General features: G+C 36.9%; 1 protein-coding gene across 11 annotated transcripts in view; it reads right to left on the reverse strand.

Annotated features, from left to right (window-relative positions):
* Positions 1 to 19,335, reverse strand: part of LOC129747966 (whirlin) — a 427,024-nt gene extending 407,689 nt beyond the window's left edge. For 7 of the 11 annotated variants that reach the window (XM_055742407.1, XM_055742406.1, XM_055742405.1 and 4 more), the window contains exon 1: positions 17,967 to 19,334. The gene's annotated coding sequence lies outside the window, so the exon portion shown is untranslated. Of the gene's footprint in view, positions 1 to 17,966 lie in introns of all 11 variants that reach the window. The other 4 variants (XM_055742408.1, XM_055742404.1, XM_055742410.1 and 1 more) reach the window with 2 other exon arrangements.
* Between the last annotated feature and the right edge of the window lie 686 nt (positions 19,336 to 20,021).

The following is a 20,021-nucleotide window of genomic DNA, read 5'->3' on the forward strand; positions in this document are numbered from 1 at the left end:
TTTGTCATTTTTGTCATTTTTGTCATTTTTGTCATTTTTGTCATTTTTGTCATTTTTGTCATTTTTGTCATTTTTGTCATTTTTGTCATTTTTGTCATTTTTGTCATTTTTGTCATTTTTGTCATTTTTGTCATTTTTGTCATTTTTGTCATTTTTGTCATTTTTGTCATTTTTGTCATTTTTGTCATTTTTGTCATTTTTGTCATTTTTGTCATTTTTGTCATTTTTGTCATTTTTGTCATTTTTGTCATTTTTGTCATTTTTGTCATTTTTGTCATTTTTGTCATTTTTGTCATTTTTGTCATTTTTGTCATTTTTGTCATTTTTGTCATTTTTGTCATTTTTGTCATTTTTGTCATTTTTGTCATTTTTGTCATTTTTGTCATTTTTGTCATTTTTGTCATTTTTGTCATTTTTGTCATTTTTGTCATTTTTGTCATTTTTGTAATTTTTGTAATTTTTGTAATTTTTGTAATTTTTGTCATTTTTGTCATTTTTGTCATTTTTGTCATTTTTGTCATTTTTGTCATTTTTGTCATTTTTGTCATTTTTGTCATTTTTGTCATTTTTGTCATTTTTGTCATTTTTGTCATTTTTGTCATTTTTGTCATTTTTGTCATTTTTGTCATTTTTGTCATTTTTGTCATTTTTGTCATTTTTGTCATTTTTGTCATTTTTGTCATTTTTGTCATTTTTGTCATTTTTGTCATTTTTGTCATTTTTGTCAATTTAATTATATCTCATTTTTTTCGATTGGGTCAAATAAGGACGAAATTCTCTCCTGTCGTTCGTTCTCAAGAAAAAGTGAAGAGAGAGAAGATGAGAATCCAAAAAACATGTATTGGTGTGAAATTACCAATGTACAATATACCAATGCATTAGAATAAGTAAATAAACCATAAATAAATAAATGTACATTAGAGTGCCCCAAATAACCCGACTTTCGAAAAAGTTATACGCTGCAGGCTAATATTGATCCTTGGCCTAGTACAAGATCTCATGCCAAATTTGGGCCAGATCGGATCACGTTTAGGGGTCGCTCAACGAGCCTGAAGTTTGTATGGGATTTTGAGACATTTTGTTCGGGTTAAACATGAAAAACCAGTTTTTCATCAATAACTTTGGTTCCCGTCGGCCGATTTCTTTTAAAAACGAGTTTTCTTAAAGCCTAAATTATGAAAAATATTTCATGCGAAGACTGCATTTCGATAAAAGTTAAGATAAAAAAGTTATAAGGCTTCAAAAATGGGCTTACTTTTTTAACGGTGGTATTCAGCACTGTTAATGAGGCGTCAATTTGTTCGACCGCCTCGACTCATTAACAGTGATGAATACCATTCTTAAAAAAGTTCAACCATTTTTGAAGCCTTATAACTTTTTTATCTTAACTCTAATTGAAATCCAGTTTTCGGATGAAATATTTTTCATAATTTAGGCTTTTAGAAAACCCGTTTTTGAAAGAAATCGGCCGACGGGAACCAAAGTTATTGATGAAAAACTGGTTTTTCATGTTTAACCCGAACAAAATGTCTCAAAATCCCATACAAACTTCAGGCTCGTTGAGCGACCCCTAAACGTGATCCGATCTGGCCCAAATTTGGCATGAGATCTTGTACTAGGCCTAGGATCAATTTTAACCTGCAGCGCATAACATTTCACAGGTTTTGAATTTCCCATACAAATTTGGGGCAGTCTAATGAACATACGTAAATCACATAATGTTTGAAAAGTTTTAGTTTCGGATGCACATCTTAAAATTTAGTAGCTGAATTTTGTTTCTTCAAAGAGCCATAGACTTTTCCACACTGAGCTAGAATAAAACGGTCCCAAGAAAGATTACTTTCCTCACCATAGTTCATCTTTCTGTCTAATTTCGAAACTCAAAAGTCGCTTTCAGACTCTAAATATACATTCTAGCACCGATGGTAAGTCGTTGATAAAAAGTGAATACAATATAGGACCAAGAAAAAATATGAAAAATCATTATCCATTGATACAGCTTGGAACCATCCTTGCAAATAGGATTTCAGAAGAACAGCAGCAGTCTTTGAGAAGTAAAACTGTGTTATGAACTTGTTAATCAGACTAGGGTGAACAATTAAAATCAGCAACATTATTAGGCTTGCCAGATTGTCCGATTTTATCCGGGTTTGACAGGGTTTTACAATTTAAAATGAAGGAAAAGTTCGGTCAGGCCCGACTGCCCGGATTTCATCGGAAAACCCCGGATTTTGCCTGGTTTTTCTGTCATTTTCATTTTTAAATAAAATTTAAAAAAACAAGATGTTTTAACCACACATCTTGTTTTTTTATGCGTCCAAAACGGAATTTTTTGAGAAAGTTTCATAAAATTTATCATAAAACGTTTTAAGAAAACCTAAAATACAATTTAAATTCTGCTAATTAGAAATTTTTTTTAAATGTTTTTTTTTAACTTCCTATTTCCTAGGTTTTGACCAAATTTTCCCAGTTAAGGCTCGGATTTTTGTCGATAATCTTGAAATCAAATGTTCAGATTTTGTCAGGTTTCAAGATAAAATAGCCAGGATTTCTCTGGTCTGGATTTATGCTTAAATGATTCTTGCAACCTCAAGCATTTCAAACATAAGGTAATACCTTTTTGATCAATCGATTAAGCGATGGCAATGTGTATCTTCATTAGCGCAGTCTCGGTACCGTAGAATGATCTAAAACCTGATTAAAAATGTATCCTGACACATTTTTAATCAGGTTTTAGATCATTCTTTCTTCATTGTTTTCATTTAAATTTAGCTTAACTTGCTGTTTTGATAACTTTTCGAAAATTTTAGGAATCGAACCTGAAATGCTGAAGGGTCTAACTTTTGTAATATTAGTGGAGTTACTTTTCATTGGAATAGGAATAACCTTAATTTTTTCCACTTATCTAGATATTTAGAAGTATCGATAATTGTGGTGAAACGGTGTGGCAAACAAGGCAAAGAAAAATTGTAAAATCATTTTTTACCAATTTGATGAAAATATTATCAAGTTCAACAGCATTGGAACGGATTCAGGAAACTGCATCGATTATTTCGAAGTTAAAAGCTGTTCTGAACCCAAAACCATTAGAGCTTCAATTAAGAAAACGCTCTTTTGAATCTCTCCGAGTAAAATTTTCTTCTGTGGCTGAGCTGCTAGGGTAAAAAGAGTTGATTTGATTTTTAGATAAGCCGTAACCTTTAATGTTTTGTCAAAATTTCATTGGTGGAAAAAACGAATAGTTGCTTTCGATAATTTTTAGTTTTAGTTTTTTGAAACATATAGGTAACTCGATTTCTTAGAACTCTGAAATTGTTTCAATTTTCAAGAGGCTCAAGATCGTTTTCAAGCTCTATAAGTTAAATTATCAATAGCTGTTTAAATTTCTTGAGTAAACCATACATTTTTTTTAACTTGAATATATTTATCACGAAAAAAGATTCATTCAATTTGGTTAATTTTTTTTTAATATTTCAAGAAAAACTTCGGAACTATTAATGCTAAAAAACGGCGACCAATATATGTACGTTTTGGAAACAGTTAAAAAATTCGTTGTTAAAATAAGTATAATCACGGTGCCAAAACTCTCACATTCTGGAGTCCTTTAAAAGTTCAACGAAGCAAATATCAGATCATCTTTAGAATTTCTGGTACAGAAATTTGGTTGAACCGATAAACTGCTCTAGGCAGTTTTAAAATATGCAAGTGTATTTGACAGTGTTCGGCATCGCTAACTGAAAAATAAGCGCCGCTAATTAAATCGCTAACTCATACAAAGTTAGCGATCGCTAATTAAATACGCTAAATGTGCCAAAAAAGTTATCGCTTTAAGCTTAAAGCGCTAATCGCTAACTGTTTACCAACATTAAGGCCAGAACAAATATTAAATTTGTCTTTAGGCACGCACTTCCCCTTTTCGATTTTTCCAACTGCCCAAGAGAGAATTAATGAAGTTTCAAGTATTTAATTTAAAATTAAAAAAATTGATCGTAGCAACACCAAAACCGTCAAAGATAGGAGTTTTAACGAGTTTCTGTGCTCTATAAATTAAAACAAACGATTTTCGAACAGTTAAAGAAAGAGCAAAAGAACAGAATGTGGAAAATGGGAGCTATATCTCTTTTTTTATTTCAATTTTGGTTAAAAATTTACTCGATTAATTGGTTTTGTGCAAGGTAGATACTATGCAATTTTGTTGCAAATAATCTTTTGTGCAATTCATTGTTTTTTTTTTTTTGTTTTGGCATTATTTTTCATAATCCTCATCTAAAATCTTTATCTTATCTTATCTTTATCTTATTTTTATATGAACTGATCTGTAAAATCTCTAGAAAACTGTATTGTTGAAAGTAAATAGCTCAACCAGTTGAAAACAAATGCTGATGAAGAGATGTTGAAAAACGTTTTATATTGTTTAACACTTTTTATTGTTATCTTCTTCTGTAAAAGTTGTTAATAAAGTGCTTAAAGAGAGAAAAATGACACTAAAAACATCTTTTCTCTAACTCTAGTACGCATTTCTCCAATGAATCCAATTAAGCAATCAGAATGATGCACAATGTGACTTAGACTTGATTATTGAAAAAAAGTTTATTCTATCACTAAGAATTCGAAAGATTGATACAAATCTATGGGAGTTAGCGATCTTCAATTAGTGGAACCAAACAATAGCGGAACTTTTCAATTCGCTAAATCAATCCAAACTTAGCGGCAAAATTAAACCGCTAACAAAAAGTTAGCGGACTAACTAGCGAATAGCGTATTAGTGCTTTTGTGCCGAACACTGGTATTTGAGCTGTTTGATCCTTTTGAGATTTTTCAATAAATCAGTCTTAAAATCACCACTGGCACTGTTGTAATTTGTAATTGCAACTGCTGAAAATGATTTCAAATAATTTCTGAGCAGTTAGTTTCTGGTTGAGTTTGAGTTTACAGCAAACATTATAGGAAAGAAATAATAAAAACAATATTCCAAGAATTTAGACACACATATCATATCATCATCATATCACCTTAGCGGTCAGTTCACACCATCTTAAACAAGTTCCCAGTGTTGTCGACGTTGACAGATTAATCAAAATTTAATCAAAATAACGCAAGCAAACACATACATATGTGTCCACCCATAAATCAGACTCTACCCCAATTATGAACTTCCTTGGAAGTGGAATTATCGGTATGAGATTCTATGCCGGACAGGCATTAAAAAGCTTTCTAATAACTGGTATTGTTCTCCCAGTACAAACGCATTGTACATATCTAAAAGAAACCAAATAAAACATATCCCATCACAAGAAAAAGCAGAATGGAAACAATCAGACACCAAGGATATTGTCGAATGCGCTTTTTGTGTATGTGAACCGGAATTCCAACCACCAGCCAAGATAAGCTGTGCGTGTGTATGTAAAAAACCGGCCGGCAATAGAAAACAGTTTTTAGTTTCCATTACCACCCCATTCCCCTCCAATTCCCATTTCTTTCTCATCAAAGACAAAGGAGGTTGAAAAAACATCGGCCAAACGGCGGGCGACCAATGCAGTGCGATTTTTGGTAATCGGCAGTGGCAAGCACTATGATAGGTAACTTTTGCGTGCTAACCGACTCAGGTGGAGGAGACTCGGACTGGCAAGCCGAGATGAGAATGTTGCAGTGAGTTTGATTCTCACTATATTTTTTATTTTGGGATAAATTATCCAATAGGAGGAAAAACCCATAAAGATGTTTTTATTGTTTCGCTTAAATGTAGTGGTTATGCATCCTTTTGCTTGGGAGCTCGAGTCCTCATCAGTAGTGGTTTTCCAATCATATCATCTTTGGAACAGCAAACTTTACAGCGCATTTTCGGCTGGATTTTTGCAAAATCGGCATTTGATTTTTGTAACCTCTACTATGGGTGTGGTGTGTCACTGGGTTTACAATTTTTAATCTTTAACCTTGGCCAAGAGAACGGTACCAATGAATCGATCCTAGTCACAGAGCTAAATTGAAATTTCCACAAGTGGTTCAGTATCTTAACCAGAGCCTCTTGCTAGAATACAAAAATGAAAAAAAAAAATCTTGGAAAGAAACCCCTGCTAATGTCTCTATTGAATTGCGATAGTGAATTTATCGCTTTTCTTCGTAGCACCTACTCCTAACAAGGATGATGAAAAGAGGTTTCCACGGGAAAAGCCTTGCAGCGATGAATGGAAATTCATGCACCCCGATGGGACCTTCTACATCCATATTCCGGACCATTCTGGGGAGTGAACTTGAACGAAATCGGCACACAAGATCTCTCGCATCGGGTTTCTTGATATCGTACGAACGATATTGGTTTCCAGAAAAGGCATCTTCGAATCGAACACACACACAGAAACACACACTTTACTTGGGCGCGAGAACAAATGGATGCTGCTGTGATAAGGATGCTGAACCAGAGACAGGGTTCAGGGTTTCTTTTCTGTGCCCAAGAAAAAGGTCTTCTACTTCCGTTTTGTGTATTTCCTTTTTTTTACTGCCGTTGTTGTTGTTGTTGTTTTTGCATCCGACAAAGGCAGCTCCCAATATCAGATTTACCCATGCACACAGTAGGTACAATAGAATCGGGATGAAGTCTCTGGAGAATTTCCCATATATGAAGGTTCGAGTATGTGAAAGAAGAGGATCTTGGAAGGGAGCCGGAATTTTGATGATGCTGAGATGTTTGCTAAAAAAAGGAGAAGAAAAACGAATGATGGAGGCCCCACGCTGCTGATGAAAAGCACACTCGGAATTGGGTTTTCCGGTTCGACTTCTTTTCTAACATATTACCATATTTGTCGAAAGGGTTTCGAGGGATGTTTTACGAAGATGGATCTCTTTTCGTTGAGGAACAAACTTCCTGGACAAATTAATCATAATTTGTTGATTTTTTCGCACTTAGTTTGAGGATTTCTCAATTTTGCTGTTAAAGAATATTTTTAAGGAATGGTTTTTCTAGCATTTATGAATGCTTATTTTTCATTAGAAAAAATATCGAACGTTTCAAACTGTTGTGAAGCAAATAAAAATAAACTCATAGAAAAAGGGACACATAACTATTCTTCCTAGAGCTGGTATACTCTGAGCATTGATTTTAGGTGAGTACCCAGTTCAAGTAACATTCGCTTGAGGGAACCAAAATACCAATACACGAATCAATCTTACTGTTGTTACTTTCATTTCAACCATCGAGTAAAATAGTTTTATTTTGTATTCATAATTCCATCTTCTATCTCATCTTTATGAATTATAAGTTGTCTTAGTTGTTATGAATAATTGGTCCATGGTTGCCGAAATCAGAGAAATCCTCAATTTCACACAATTTTAAGCAACATATCGTCACACACAGAGATAACAATTTTTCAAAATTTTCACAGATTTTTAAATTGCGACCCAGAGATGGGTCTTGACTCAATGCAAATCTTGCCGTGCTTAAAAATGTCCAAACTTGATTCCAACTACCGTAAGATGAAATGATGGGAATAGAAATAGACCAAGAAAAATGATTATGATCACATGGGAGAACTATTCCCTTCATTCCGATAGACATCGACACTCAACCAGTATAATATTCATACGCCAGGTTGGTCTCCTGTAGTAGAATGTTAATACATGGGCCCCGGAGAGGCGCAAGATGTGGGTTCAAGTCTCACCGGGAGACAAGGCGAATTTTTTTCGCATGTTTTTCAACATCGATTTTCTCTTATCTAGTCCCTGAAATTTCATCTAAGTTGGATTCATTTCTCTACAAAAAAAAAATTTTCACAGATTTTACATATTTTTTTAAAATTTTGTGCAGGTTTTCAAAATTATTCATTTGGATGTCCTTGTTCTAATATGCGTTGTGAGCCTACTTGGTTGAATAATTTTACTGAATCAAAGCAATCGATTAAACGGAAACTTACGATTGCTTTGATTCATGTCTTGATTTTGGGCTTCTGAAATTGTTTAGACATTGAAAATGAAAACTGCTGTTTTTTTTAGATGAAACTGTTCAAATGTTACAATTCGTTGATGTTTTAGCAATAGCATCACATAATTTAAGGTTCAATTCACAAAACTCGAGAAATAATAATTACACAATTATTTTAGGCAACCTTCATGTGCACTGCAAAGAAATTTAATCGGAAAGAGTCCGACATTCGACCTGATAAACTTCGCAAACCAAAGGATCTGATTGTGGTGAAATTATTTGATTATTTTTACTACAGTCAAAAGTCACTATTTGTTGCACTTATGAAACTTAGGTGGCTAAATAAATCTCGCTAAATTTGTTCTAGATAACTAAGTCAGTATAATAAAACCTTAACAACATCTCAAGAACAAATAAATCCAGAGAGAGTCTTATCTCTGAGTGACTCACGCTTGGCGTTTGATGGTTTGACAGTTGGGTTTCCCCAGTTGATCGTTAAAGATTTATTTTAAAACACACAGTGTTTGAGATAGAATGGATACCCTCCGAATTAAAGAAAAGAACTAAAAAAAAACTGCTATCTTTTTGTGTTGAGTTATTCATTTTTTAACATTGGCAATTTAAAGTAATGTGTTCGACAAAAATGCGACATTTGTTTTGAGAATAACTTTGGTATGCAAAGATTGAAATTGATGAAATTTTAAGTAAAACTACTTAGCAATAGTACAAAGAGATCAAAAAAATAAAAGTATAATATCCAATAGACCTCGTTCTGTTTGACTGATTCGATTTGGGGTCATTTTTGAATTTCCTAAACTCTGAGGTCTTAAAAGCTTTACTTTGGTTCAAAACTCATCCATGATCTTTTGAAGAATTTTTAAGTAATGTTTACATGAGAAAATTTGAACTTTTATGTTTGTTTGGGAAAATTGAACATTTTTTACTGAAAAATCGACATCATTTTTGTTTATTCTGTGGAGCCGAGCCAGCTTATGGTTTTTCTGCCAATTTATAGATTTTTCAAAGGAAATTTTTCGCTGAACAAATTTGTCTACGTTACTTCGTATCTTATTAGGCAAAAAAGTAATTAGCTGTAAAACATAGGTGCATCTTTTGGCATTGAAAAACAATTATTCAATGGACATCTCTGTTGGTGCCCCGCAAATTATTGCACGAAAAGTAGTTATGCAATACCTCGCTAGGCACCCAGTAGTGATTTCGATTAAAATTATTGTTTTTCAATGCCAAAAGACATGCCCCCATTCGACACCTGATAATTTGTTTGTATAATAAGATAAGAAGTTACGGTCTTCGACAAAGTTGTTAAGCGGAAAATATTCTTTAGAGAGTTTATAAATTGGAAGAAAAAACTACTAGCAAGCTTGATTACACAGAAGAAATAAAAATTATGTTCATTTTTCAGTCCAAAATTTTCAATTGTGCCATACAAACCTTAAAGTTTAAATTAACTCAAGTAATCGTTACTCTAAAAATCCTGCAAAAAATCATGGAAGAGTTTTGAACCAAAACAATGATTTTCAGACCTCAGGGTTTGTGAAATTTTAAAATGACCCCAAAAGAAGGCAGTCCAACAGAACAAGGTCTATCGGATATGATACTAATATTTCAGATTTGCAATTTTTCACTTAACTAAAACTAAAGTGCTCAAGATATCTTCTTCTAAACACTAATTCAGTTTTTTATGGTCAAATCATTTGGTAATGATTTCGGTACCGCTACACTTCTTGCATAAAAGTCGCCGTATTTTGCGCTACGATGACGTGGTAAAACAAATGTTCTTGATCGAGCACTTCTTGACTTTCGACATTAACGTATAGTTTACCTTTGTTTTGAAGCTATTGAACTAGATCTAGCGTTGAGAGATTATATTTAAGGTTATTATAGAATCAAGTAGATCTACAGTAGATTGATTGGATAGTCTCAATTCATGCTACGTGACTGAACCTACTGCTAGCACATCACGGAGTGATAGTAAACCTTTGCATAAAGAAAAAAGACCACTCATCACACTTTAAAAAAAAGAGGCGTGTTTCTTATGCCGAACGGCGTTTGAATTCATGACGTTTGATTTGGAGACTGAATGTTTCTTCGTTATTCGGTTGTCTTAAAGAAATAATAAAAATTCTTTTTTACTATTTTACCCAAACTAAGTTACATCGACTCATATTAGGACATATTGACAGTTCTACACAAACACCACTTTAGCAGGAGGCCTTAGCCTTAACATTTAACCATGGGATAACAGAATCGATTTTTGGGAAGGGCCATGATACACGCAATTTTCCGGTACTAATATCGACAAATTCGCCCTGTGGAAAAGCGATACACAGATGTTCGTGTTTTGATTTTTTTGGGTGTTCAGGGGTGCCAAGTGCATTGATACATGGAAAATGATTTTGTTTTCTCAATCGCATTGTTATTGAAAAACCTTTTCATGAGTACTGAGAAATTTGCAACTTCCCGTAGATTTCTATTTGAATGTGAAATTAAAAGCATCCTTTTTCTGAACTAAATAATAACTGTCTGTATCGCACACTTAAACGATGTAGCGAATTATGTGGATATTTTTCAAATAATCTGAACATGTAGGCGAAATATTATAATTAATTTAAAACAAACAAATGCTGATTTTAGTAAAGCACCTAGCATCACTGGTGAGGCCGCCAGCAAATAAAAATTTGAGGTTATGGTTGAGGCCAATTTTTCGTCTATACTATCGTCCATATATACCCTTAAAGACTGCAGACCATCCATCAATCTTTGAAAAGATGGGGTGCACTTTTTCTGCCAAACGGCATGCGTTCGATTTCGTTATGTTTGTTTTAATAACTGAAAGTCATTTTAAGCAAGGTTTTTGCGTTTTTTATTTGCCCTAGAATATTGAGATTTTTTTTGGCTTTTTTAAGTTTAATCAACCATTCGTAAGAATTTAGCCTTAAGATTTAGTCCTCTAATTTAGCTGTATCAGAGCATGCCGTAGTCCAATCTGCCCCCGATGAAACCCCTGTTTGGATTCATTTATAGTCATTCGTTGTAGAACCCCTGTCAGCCTCCTTTCAATCCCCAATACTTATACAAAAACAGCAAAAACAACACTGCAATAAATTTACCTTTGATTTCAACCAAGAAAGGCCCTTGGACCGGACGGCATTCCGAACGTCGCAGTGAGGGCCGCGATCAGGGAGTTTCCTGAAATGTTCCGGTCATTATTGCAACGATGCGTGACGGAATGGGTGTTCCGTGATACGTGAAAGCGGCAGAAATTAGTCATTCTGCCAAAACCGGGTAAGCCTCCAGGAGACCCTACGGCGTACAGGTCGATCTGTTTATTGGACACATCGATTAAGGTCCTGGAGGAGATGATTCAGAACCGACTCTAGCGATACACTGAAAGTGAAGATGGACTCTCTCGGAGATCACTCTGGACGTGAAGAATGCCATCAACAGCGCCATTTGGCCTCCCATCGGGAGCTGAACTCCTCAACAGCCCATCAACAGCTCATCAACAGTGGAGTTACAGTTACTTGCCACAGTAGCAATCCAGGAAGTGGAAAGCTAGAAGCACTCCAAGTGCCTAAGTAGAGCTCACCACAAAACCGAGATCATGCTGATCACTAACCTGATCTCACCCCAAACAGGCACCATTGCAGTTGGTCCGTATGATATCGTGTCCAAATGCGCAATTAAGTACCTAAGAGTGATGATCGACGACAGACTCAACTTGTGCACGAAGTGCCGGCCTTGAGAAGACAGTGCAACCTACCCCGCCCAAAGTTGCTTGCGTAATGGCGGGCGTCATACCCGTCTCGGTTTTGTTAGAGGAAGATGTCTATTGTTACGACAACAAAAGCACGTCTAACGTACGAGATCTCGCCAATGAGGACTCGATATCCAACTGGTAACAACTGTGGGACAGCTCAGCGAAAGGAAGGTGAACCCATTGTCATATCTCGCACATCGGGAGCTTGATCAGGGGACTTCCATATGACGCAATTTCTAACTGATCATGGAGTATCACTACCGGTATGGACATGTGGCTTAACCATATTGCCCATCTTGTGGTGATAAAGAGGAGACACCCGAACATTTGGTGTTTGCCTGTTCGAGGTTTGAGGCCAACATGCTTGCCGTATGTGGGCCCCACACGATAGTGTGGTGTGGGGACAACGTGGTGCAGAGAATGTGTATGATGGGCGATGGGTTCACCCGGATCATGACTGAACTGCAGGGGAGTTCGGCAGTCCGCGAACGGAGTAGGATTACTCCATCATCAGAGAGCATCTGAGTTAGGTGCGTCCGATCTCTTGATCGAATCATCATCTTCTGCGGAGTGAAGTTTATGGGTGTTTCGCGAACAGATGTAGAATACCCTACCGTCAGGGAGTATCCGAGTAATGCCGTTTCCTTCCGAGGAAACTGCGGGCATCAGACAATACCTTACTCGCAGTGAACCTCTTAGGAAGGGGGTAAATCAGTGTCGGAGGATACCCACGGGTAGAGAGGTTGTCGATGCCGAGGGAGCTTCTCAAGTCATTGTAGGATGTCGTCACTGTCGTTGAAAGTCCCGAAAGTGTGCCATGGCAGGCGCGAGTCTAGGACAAGCTGCTCTCGATCTGGCACACAACGGACAGAAAAAGCCGCGGGGCCAAAAATCCTAGGGTTGCAGGCCAAAAGAATGTAAGATGTATGTAATGTAGGAATGTAAGATTTACCTTCTTCGCAGTAGAAACTGTTAGTAAAGGGTTATTCTACGATCGGGGAATACTCTCGAGTAGAGTGGCTCTCGACGCCGGGCGAGTCGTTCGAATAGGAGTAGGATCCGAGTATTTGCATTCCCGCGCTAGTGCTGTAACAGGCGCGAGTCTAGGATACGCTGCTCTTGATTAGCACGCGACAAGCAAAAGGTGGCGAACCTCGAATCTTGGGGATAAAAGGCCTAGCCTTGGCTCGTTAGAGGAGAGGCCAGACCTTCTCATAGGGAGAGGTTTGTATGGTTAGCCCCTAGTCTTCACGATAAGAGGTCGGATCTCGAGTCGCAAGAAGACAAGAGGAAGGGTAATACGTGTTTACTTCGATCCATTACGCTGACAAGCATGATCTCGAGTCGATAGAAGAGAGATCGGGTCTTGAGTCGTGCTAAGGAGAGGTATTTGTACTTTAACCTCGAGTCATTGCGGGGAGGGGTCGAATCTCGAGTCGTTAGAGAAGAGATCAGGCTTCGAGTCGCCAAGAGGAGCGGTTTGTGATGGAACTTCGAGTCATTGCGAGGAGATGTCGGTTCTCAGGCATTACTGGAAGTGGTTTCGTTAATGAGCATTGCCTTGGAGCGTACTAGCGCGAATAGACCTCATACTATAAAAGGATCATTCGAGATGGGAATTCAAGGCTTGTGTGGTCCCAGGTGGACTTTATGGCGTAGGGGGTACAATGTTACTTGTTGCTTGTTACTTGTTACTTGCATTGCATCATCATGAGTCACTAATTGGACTCATTAATGCGGTGGCTTGCCTTGCCTTAGAATGCGATCCGTAAATATGATTTACCACCTGGTTTGACCACTAATTTAAAAAAAAACCTTTAAGTGAGCACATCCATGTTAAATTAACGGTTCCCAGTGTTCCCAGTGTCAAACTTAACATCATACAACTTCCAACGGAATATCGAAGTATTGAACAAATGCATCATTCATCAAGATGGGATTCATAAATTTGCAAAAAGACGTGTGAGTCAAACAATCAATGCAAAAGTTTGAAGTACACATTGACTATTAAGAACAAAATTAATGCACGTATCGAATACGAAGGCATATTCTTTATCAATTTATACATTAAATACCAGATTTTCGGACAATTCCGAACGAAGGTTTCAAAACTAGAATTCAAAAGTAATTGTATGTATGTTGGATTTCCACCATGCGTACCCGGTTTCACCGCAATTTCTGCCTATCTAAGTGCTCACATGCATTCTTAGATTATTAAGTTCGACAAATATCCAATGCAACGGACCCCATGGCTTTGTAGAAACTGTTATGGAGCGAATGTATTGCGTGTGTTGATGTAGGTATATTTTGGAAGAACGAGTCATTCAGGTGGGCTAGTTTACTTACAGGTATTCCGGCATCCGTGTATATACCTGGCCAACTGGCAACTGATTGAACAACAGTCAGTTATAAGGGGGAACACATCATACTTGTCGGCCACTAATCGAACCCAAAAGTTTTCTTGCCGATACCGGGAAACGAACCAGTACGCCTGGTATACTCAAATCAGACTTGCGCCAGCCTATCCGCTAGACCACATCGGCGCCTCTTCAAAACTAGAATTAAAAAGGTGTTTCCAAATTTCCAAAGCATTTTTTTCGAAACGCCTTAAGTGGTTCATACAACCTAATCAAAACGAACTCTAGAAATGAGTGTATACACGCCAAATAATTTAGAAATTAATTTTACGGGATTTTTCACGTAAACTAAGCGTTCGTTGCATCACATCGATCCTACGTAAGAGTTGTAGTAACCATTTTATTTCCACATAACTGACTCATGAGTATCACGTAAAGTCTAAGTGGATAATTTGAAGTCCGCTTTTTTGCATTTTCCTCAAGCGCGTAGAGGTAAATTCTAATCAGAAAATGGAATTGTAATCTGCTGACTTTGCTGTAGTAAAGATTAATAGAATTGTTTTCACTCATTCATCATCGTTCCTGGAAGAGGAACTGTATATTGACAAAGAGGATTTTTGGCTATTCGAATTGTATTAAACTTTTTGGTAAGTGATAATGATTCTTAATAAAAACAAATTAATTTTCGGATTTCATCTTTTGATAATAATGGCTCTGGATGCGAGTGTCCTTCCGTTGGAACTGGTTGCGGTCACTTAGTTTTGGGGAACTGTCCGATTAAAATGTTCTGCAGAACAACTCTCGTTTTAGTTTTTATTGTTCATTAGTAAATACTTTCCAATTTTTACAGGATTTCACTGCGTTGGAAATGCTCCAGGAGCTGAAGTGTATAGTGCTAGTGATTCTACCAAAATATTATGTCAATAAAGTTAAATTATTCACAATAAAATTTTATTTAATTTTCATCGCTATAAACAACAACAAAAATACAAAGCAATACAAAACTACCCAAATTTCATTAAGAGGCGAAAAAATACTTTCCGTAGCTTTCATTAACGTGACGCATTGAACTCACTAAAAATTCACGTAATTTGTAGGTGATTTCCATGAAGGGCAAATTCTTATCGGGGCGTTTTTACAAATTGATTTGATAGCATCTACGTGAAAATGTATTGGATAAAAATTATACACTTTTTCACGAAGCCATTACGTGCAGATTATTTTGCGTGTGGGCAACGTTTCACGCCAAAATATTCTATTGGTACGACAAACCCGTTTTATCCGCCCAGTTTCCCTACTTTTGAAAACAAATCAGCAGTTGCTAGCCGTAGTTTGTACTGACTAATGAATATTTAGGAAGTATTTAACATTTTTATTTATCATATTTTAAAATTTGAGAAATTACAAATTGACGAATAGTTTAAAAAACAGCAACCATTTAAATTTCATAAAAATCTCTGTTTTATATCTTGAAAATCTAATGAAGCCAAATAACGTCAATTTTCTAATTCTCTTTTCAAAATGGGACTTAAATAAATTTGTCGGTTCATTGATTAAAATGTGCGGTTTTCACATTAATTTTTTCTGCATTTTTGTGAATAAAAAATTCAAAAAAATATATTCTAAAGCGCAACTGCTTCGAACTGAGGCTTTCTTGACCACTTAGTGAAAATTGTTTTGAGCATTTCGTAGTTTTTCTACAGTTTTTTTCCGATGCTTGTTTTTGTATTAATTTTCTTAGACTATTAATAACGCGAAACTGAGGTTTTGTAGAAGAATATTGTCTGAGAAACATATTTGAGATCATCACGAGGTTTACAATAAATTTCATACAAATCGGTTGTCGGTTGAGAAACAAGAGAGGTATAGCAGTTTCAGTCAGGAGTTTCAAACTGACACCTCAGGAACTCTAACGGGTAAAAATGTCCGATCTAATGAATAATCTATTTTTTTCCATTCACTAGAAAATATTTTGTATGAATTAATTTATTTGAAATGAGTGTGATCGGTTGAACAATAAATGGGCATATTAATTTTAACTATCGAAAAGGGAATATTATCGGTGAGGAAAAAAATGAAATTGACTGCTAAACGAAGAGAGAGATCGAAAATTAGAGTTTATTTGATTTAGTTAAGGGAAATGTAAGGGAGATGAGGGCATAACGAGCATCAGGGGCATAATAAGCACTCCTCTTTTTATAAAAGAATGTATTCTCTTAAAAAAAAAATCACGAGGATTTGTTGAGGATAGTATTAATTTTTCACAAAAAAGGAATCTCTTCATCGTATTTACAGAGATATTAAAAACAACCAACTAGGTTCTCAAGTGACGAAAATATTAAATTTTTTAGCACCACGAAATAAGTTTTAAATCATCTTGATCTATAATATACGCACTGCAACATGATGTACGTACATATTGTCTCTCAATTTTCGCCATCATAAAATTATTGATTTTTCACTTTAATCAATTTTTAAACAAGTTTTTACTTGAAATTGTTGGCCCGGGGCGAACAGAGCACTATTATTCGGGGCACAATGAGCGTTTTCTGTCATATAATCTAGCAGCGAACTCAATTCGATGTAGTCAACTGAATTATAGTTTACATCTGACGACGTGGCCTATTGGTAAGGTGTCGGAGAGGTAATCAAAAGACTAGAGTTCGATTCCTGTTCGAGATGATCCATTTACCATTCATGATTGATTTTTTTTTAATTGTTTACGGCTAGTAGCATCATCCGTCAAACAAAGCATCAGAAACATGATGTATTAGCGTGTGTGAATTGTTTTTATTCTACAAACAGACCTAGATTATTTTGTTATTGCTTTGTTTGATGAATCTACGGCTCACCTGACGTCATCAAGTTGAATTCGCTACTAGATTCCCCGGCAGAAAACGCTCATCGTGCCCCAATTAATGGTGCTTATACTGCTCCAGGGTGAGCTCTCATTAGCCCAGCCCCTACAGTGACTGGTTTTCAGCTTTTGGCAAAAAAATTTAAAATGCTGTTGTAAACGTTTTTATCTAGTTTTTCAAGTTTAAGCCAACTAAAAAATAAACTATTTTAGTGTTCGAACACGAAACAATGATGTTATTCTCATATTATAGCTGTTTTCTATGGTTTAATAAGCGTTTTCCTTAAGATGGCCATTATGCCATTATCTCCCCTCTACGATTCAGGTGCCGCCCATAAATCAAAGTCGATGCACTTCTTTATTGGACGGTTTTTCAAAAATCACTTGACAGATCGTCACAATTTGCTTATTTTTTGTTTCGATTATAAATCGTTACACCATCTTTGTTGCCTTCGCAATTTTATATCAACGTTGCAGTTGCGGACAGTTACTGGAAAACTTATCTAGTACAACTGAGTTCGATGTTCACTCTAGGGCTCGAACCCGCGGACATCGGCTCAGGAGGCTCAGGACTTTCCAACTAAGCTATATCACAAGCCCAACCAATTTGTTTATGAAAACGTTAAATTACATTAAACCGCAAAAAATAATCAAACGGATGTCAAGTCAGGTCAACGGAAATGCATTTTACCAAGCTAAAAAAATCAAATAATTTTGAGTCGTGTTTGGTATTATAAAATTTTGAGTGAGAATTTTTCTGTCGTCTTGTAACAAGAAAATTAGCTCCCCGAAAACGTTCCAGATCCTTCATCCTGAACCAGGCATAATTCTCGGCCATCAAAAGTTCGCTCAATTTGCATTTATAACGATAATTCCTGCTCTCATAGTGATAAGATTACCTTGCAACCTCCAACCCGGAATCATCTTCTTCCCCACCAGAAAAAAAAAGTTCATTTCATAGCAACAGAAAGAAACTTCGCTCGAAAAAGAAATAATCATAACAACAAGATAGGTAGGTAGGTACTGGTAATCTACGCCTCACACACTGATTCTCACCTTCTTCACTTGATTCTTCTACTCGATTCCTTGATCCTGCCAACAGTAGCCGACGTTTTTTTTATTTGATTCCCAGCTTCTTCAGTTGCGGTGTTAATATCGTTGCTTCTGCTCCCACTTGACCTTTTTTTTTGTTACTGGGCTGTGTTGTCATTCGGTAGATACTCCACAGACAGGACGCCCGCTAATAAATATGGTCCTGACACAATCCCACTTTGACGGGTCGTCCTTCCCGCAGCATTAAGGCTTAGTTAGCGCTCGTAATTCATTCACTTTTTGCTCTTCCTCTCGACCCCCGCCTCGGTACTTGATCCCCCTCTTTTTTCTCCCTCTCTTTCTTGCTTCCGTTGGTTGTTGCACGGTTTTCTATTTGCCTTTTCTTCTACTGCTCATTTCCATGGAACGCAACCACGAAAATTCCTTCGGCTTTCCGCAGGATTTTCCTTTCAACTTTTTTTCTTCTTCTGCTTCCCACAAGAAACACGATGTGATGAACACTCGAAGCACGCGGTTCAATCACTTGACACTTCTGCTTCCACACTTTTTTTTTCTTCTGCTCCTCGTTGAATTGAAAAATTGCTCTTGGAGCCTGTGTGTGAGTTTGTTGGAAAATAGTGGATGAGGGAGTTGTGACAGGGTGGTTTTTCTAGAGGGTGGTAGGTCCACTTGAAGTACACTCTCTTGAGGAGGGGACTCACAGGATTAAGTAAATCTTATACAACACCCTCACAGAGCGCCACCGCCAAATACAAACACTCGAACACTCGAAAACAGGCAGCAGCTCTTCATCGACCGTGAACGATTGTGTGAGATTCTTGTTTTACTTTAATCTAATTAACCTCGTTTTCTGGAACCCCCAATGGGTCGCACGAGCTCTGGAGACCTAGGGGCGTCCTCAGATGAAACTCAAGATCAAGAACTCAATCCCGTGATTGTTCGAAGTCATTCCGGACATCCGAAGATTCGGATTGGCCAAACTTTCACACAGGAAACCAACCGTTGTTCAGCACAAATTTCATCCGCTCCAGTTTCAAGGGAGCGGTCCTTGACATTTTCCACCACAACCAGACGGTGCTTGGTAAGAAAAAATCTAAGCCCTAATTCAAAAATTTTTCCTGCTATGGAACATTCTGCTCCAAATCCAGATTCCTGCAAACTAATCCGTCTCGGAAACCAATCTTCATCCAGAATCCAGGCCCATTTTGAACGCCGCTAAACTCTGCAGATAAAAATCTGCCACTTTTCCCAGAAAACTATTTCCACCAAAAACTCCTGGAAAGCACCAGCAAACTTGTTTCAACTATTTCTCAAAGCGCGCACAGTCGTCCTTTTCCGCAGGACAATTCACCTCGAACTGATTTTTCCGGAGAACTTTTCCATGATGGCCGACCTGATGGGAAAATTTTTGGCAGCCTTACGCTCTTGCCAGCAGCAAGGAAGGGAGCGAAAGCTTACGTTTCGGAGAAAAGTTGCTGTCCCTGTGTGTGTGTTGGTGTCATTGCAGGTTCAAGAGATAGAAGAAAGAGAAAAAACAACCGAGGAAAAGCTTGTTAGTGGAAAAACTGTCAAACCAAACCTTCCCACCATTTGAAGGGAAGACAAAAACTGAGAGAGACGGAATTTTGGTGGAAGGGGATTGTTTTTACGAGTTTGTTATTGTTTTGTCATCGTGACGTGATGGAGGAAACTTCATTCTGACATGGTGCGATTTCTGTCCGAAGAAGTGCGCATGATTCGGGGAAAATGGGATTTTTCTAAAAGAACCGAATGGGTTCGGGAAATTTCCCACTTTTTCCGAACCAGGGGTGTTTCAATTGAGAACTATTTCATAATTGGGGGTCTGTTCAAAATGCTACACAAGTTTTCAAATAACTATTGTCGTAAACCGAGGTTTTCCTTCTCCTGTTGGCCGTCTTCTCGAAGTTCCGTTTCTGTGATGCTCGCACTACAGCATCCGAATTTAGAATGACCAGATTTGCACAAGTGTCGTTCTATTTAGAGCAAGTTCACTGGTGTTGGGAAAAAGTGGTAGAAATTTTGACACTTACGGTACAT

The sequence above is a fragment of the Uranotaenia lowii genome, chromosome 2 (assembly GCF_029784155.1).
Source record: "Uranotaenia lowii strain MFRU-FL chromosome 2, ASM2978415v1, whole genome shotgun sequence".
NCBI classification, from domain to species: Eukaryota; Metazoa; Arthropoda; class Insecta; order Diptera; family Culicidae; genus Uranotaenia; species Uranotaenia lowii.